This window comes from Furipterus horrens, unplaced genomic scaffold (genome assembly GCF_987537825.1).
Source record: "Furipterus horrens unplaced genomic scaffold, mFurHor1.1.pri manual_scaffold_2, whole genome shotgun sequence".
In the NCBI taxonomy this organism is placed as follows: domain Eukaryota; kingdom Metazoa; phylum Chordata; class Mammalia; order Chiroptera; family Furipteridae; genus Furipterus; species Furipterus horrens.
Window position 1 is genome coordinate 161,034,221 of NW_028327172.1, and position 4,102 is coordinate 161,038,322.

The following is a 4,102-nucleotide window of genomic DNA, read 5'->3' on the forward strand; positions in this document are numbered from 1 at the left end:
AGTTATAATTGGTTTTCCATTGTAGGAATAGTTCCACTCTGATACGACATCTGGATTAATGACAAAAAGCATTGGTCAAGATGCTTTGTCTTGATATAAATATGTCCATGGCACTTAGTACTAGAAGTTTATTGGCAGTGAAAGAGAAACTAGGTTAAAAAATGTGTCAAAAGCTGGCCTTTTCTAGTTTTTGTGGCATGAGAAATAATGAGCTGTAAAGTCTCCCGCAACTCCCTCTATAAGCCAGTACCAGAAGTCTTGCACTGGAATTAGTGCAAGTGCCAGAAGTTTTTAGAGAGGGTGGATCTGCAGATCAGCTTGAAGAACCATGACCTTCAGAAAGAAACATTTCTTGGGTGCCATCAGGCTTAAGTCCACTACATGCCCCAAATCCTGTGCATGTGTTCTGGGGAATCAGCACACTCTCTGCCTAGATATGAAGGTGCTAAAGAAACTCAACAAGAGTAAGAAACTGGTCAAGAAGCTGGCCACAAAGTGTGACACCTTTTTGGCTTCAGAGTTTTTGGTTAAGGAGATCCCACAAATCCTGAGCTTAGCCCTGAATAAGGCTAGCAAGTTTCCTTCCTTGCTGACACACAATGAGAACATGGTAACCAAAGTCAATGAAGTGAAATCCATGATCAGTTTCCAGATGATGATGTTGCTGTGTCTGGCAGTGGTTGTTAGCCATGTGAATGTGACATGATGAGACTGTGTACAACATCCACTTAAATGTCAATTTCTTGGTATCATTGCTCAAAAAGAACTAACTGGCAGAACATCCAGACTTTGTGTATGGGAGAGCACCATGGGCAGGCCCCAGTCAGTGCCAGTACTAAGGCACAGCTTAGTAAACCATACTGCTACCATTAAAAAACAAAAACAAAAACACACACATACACACATACACACACACACACACACAAAAAAAAAACTCTCCTATGGAAATTCCATTAATCAGATGTGTAAAATATGTGTTCAATTTTTACTGACAACCACTCTAAAAGAAATTTTCTGCTTTTAGTTGTATAGTTGATAAAACAGTTTTTAAAATTATAAAAGTAATATATTTTTTATATGGGCAAATTTTGGAAAATATTATTTTTTAAATGTTTAATATATTGGGGTGGCAATACTTAACATAATTATACAGGATTCAAGGATACAACCCTGTAATATGTAATCTGTATACTGTATTGTGTGTTTACCAGTGCAAATCAAGTCTCCTTCTATCACCATTTATCCCCTTTTTATCCTCCCACCCCACCTTTCCCTCTGGTAATCACCACACTTTTGTCAAAAAAATATATTATAATTGTGTTTGTAGGACAAAAATGTACAGCAATTCCATAAATATCCAGTATACCTCAGTGTGAAGCTGCTAATTTTATGCATCCCAACATATCGAATTGGATCTTAGTATATCTGGTACATTTTTTTTTCCCTGTTGAAGACTGGTACTTCCAAAAAATGCAAGCATGAAAAAAGTGGGACAATTGTAATAGAAAAACAATAAAAATTAAATTAAAAAAAATACAAGCATGAAAATCACCATCAGTGCAATTAAATTGTCTGAAGAAGTTTTTATATATACTCATCAATAAATAAATTTATGTAGCACAAGAATAATTTGATTACATATTATGTAGTTCAATACAACACAGGAGCAATTTAAAGTGCTTTTGAATTACTTTTGTGTATACCTTAATTTCAGATTCATTTTCTAAATTATTAATAATTAAAAACAAATGACAATTACCTATACTGAAGAATAGCTGACTTATCATTTTGTTTTCTCCATAACAACTATATTACATCATCATCATATAAAGTGAAGATCAAATTATTTAGTCATAAAACTGCAGGAAAGAAAGAGTTGTAGAGGGTATTAGAGAATTCATTAATAGAATATTATATTACATTATTTTCTGGAATATATGATATGTTTATCAACTTTTAAAATGGGCAATTTGCTATTATCTTTTTTTTATAAATGTGTATTTACTTTTGTATCACAATTTTCATTTATTTTGCTTATATTTTTTAGTACCCTGTCTCAACTAAATACATTTTTAGCCCCACAAAACATACACCTCTCTACCACAGCATAGCCATGGTATACATTAAACTCTGGTGTGGTATCTCCCTAAACATATATTAAAATGCAGTTCTTATTTTAAACCTTCTTGATCGTGGTTTTATTTTCTCTCTCCTTAAGGTAATTACAGTGGAGATAATATAATGTAATATACCCAAAAGGAAGTTAGAGATGTAAAGAATTATGTTAGAGAAAGGAAGATGAATTAACAGGAGATCCTGGGTCATATTAAACTGAACGGTGATTATTGAATGACCTGATTATATGCGATGCAATTTCACATCTATGTACTCCGGAATAAAATCCTAACTCTGTAACTCAAATTCTAATTTTATTTTCCTGCTAGTCATGAATCATGTTCTCCCTGAGAAACCCAGGTGTTATTCAAAACCTCTGTATCCTTTGGAAGTATAGGTTTTCTCTAACAACTCTTCCCTTCTTACTTATGGTTTCTCTGCCTTGGCAAATTTGTCCTTGGGCCAGTAGTCTCCGTTGATCTATCTCACTTTGTTCAGGTAAGTCCTGCCTGTTCACAAAATGTCCATCCATCAACTAAGTTTAATAAATTTCCCTGGGAAAATTTGGAACATTAATCAACCGCTATTCTAGTCTCATCATTTACCTGAGTGTTGTAAAATAAAACTTTTTAGATGATTGTCTAATGACAGTGCTGAATACCTGAAACCAATACAAAACAGTATTGAAAATAAACTGTAATTGAAATATAAAAATTAATTAATTAAAAGATTGTTAATGGAAACTACTGTTTTAATGTTCTAATGTGAATGCCTACTTTTCCCCATTACACCTGGCATAGAGGGAGGAAATCTGATTCTATTTTCACTCAGGGACATAGCTATGAAATTGTAGCTTTTCAAATGTTTTTTCTAAATCACTACCACCAGGAAGCCAGCCCTAAATGCAAATTAAAAATTCTCCTGCCTGTACCTCACCTAATACCAGCCTTCACTGTGCTAATTACCTGGTCAAGTCAATATCTTGACTAGAAGCACTAATTTGTTTTAGGCGACTAAAATGATCCATCATCAATATGAATGAAAACAGCCTACTTTCCTTATACAGTATTCTTTCACTTATTGCAGGTATTACGTTCCAGACCCCCCCCCCCCCGCAAAGTAGGAACCTTACATTTATTCTACACTCTAAAACCTATGTAACTTGAACAACACACGTATACAGTACTGCAAAATCCCGCAATATAGTGAAAAATCCATGATAAATAATTAAATATAATATTTTTTAAAATCCTGCGATACAGTGAGGTGTATATTATTGGAGGTGGAAGCAGGGCCTATCTGGCTGGTACCATGTTCAGAGCAATGTAAAGTCTTTCTTTTTGCTGTGGGATTCAGAAGAGAGACAGTGGTTTAGGAAGGCAACTGCTGAGCCTAAAAGTTCAATCTTCTTTAAAAAAGAAAAATAGGTAAAATTTTATGGTGATAACTTTTCATCTTCTATTAACACAACAGGTATTCTAAAATGATCACAATGATCACTTCAGTCTTTTTATGTGTAAAAATACTGTGTTTTTGCTTGTGGTTATGGTGCAACATAGGAAGGAAATATAACAGAACTTATACAGGGCTTTCCTTTTTCTTCACATTTAGAATAGGCCTAGGCCCCTTAACTCGTGAAACGTATACTACTTCTAAACTAAACTAATACTTTGAGTGAGTGTGTGCCAGTGTATAATCTGAAACACCTCCTGATGAGCCAATTATAAAGGCCCAAACAGAAAATTATGTCAAGAGTTGACTATTCTGCGTTGGCTGGCATGGCTTAGTTGGTTAGAGCATCATCCTGTAAACCAAAAGTTCGCAGATTCAATTCCCAGTCAGGGCACATGCCTTGGTGATGGGTTTGGTAGTGTGCATGAGAGGCAATCAACTGAAGTTTCTCTATCACATCTATGTTTCTCTTCCTCTCTCCTCCCTTCCTTCCCCTCTCTCTAAAAATCAATATGCATGTCCTCTGATGAGGATA

The 4,102-nt window shown here is 34.8% G+C and overlaps 1 pseudogene; it reads left to right on the top strand.

Moving 5' to 3' along the window:
* Positions 1 to 207: 207 nt before the first annotated feature.
* On the top strand, positions 208 to 1,420 carry LOC150019832 (large ribosomal subunit protein uL1 pseudogene; annotated as a pseudogene).
* Positions 1,421 to 4,102: the final 2,682 nt, after the last annotated feature.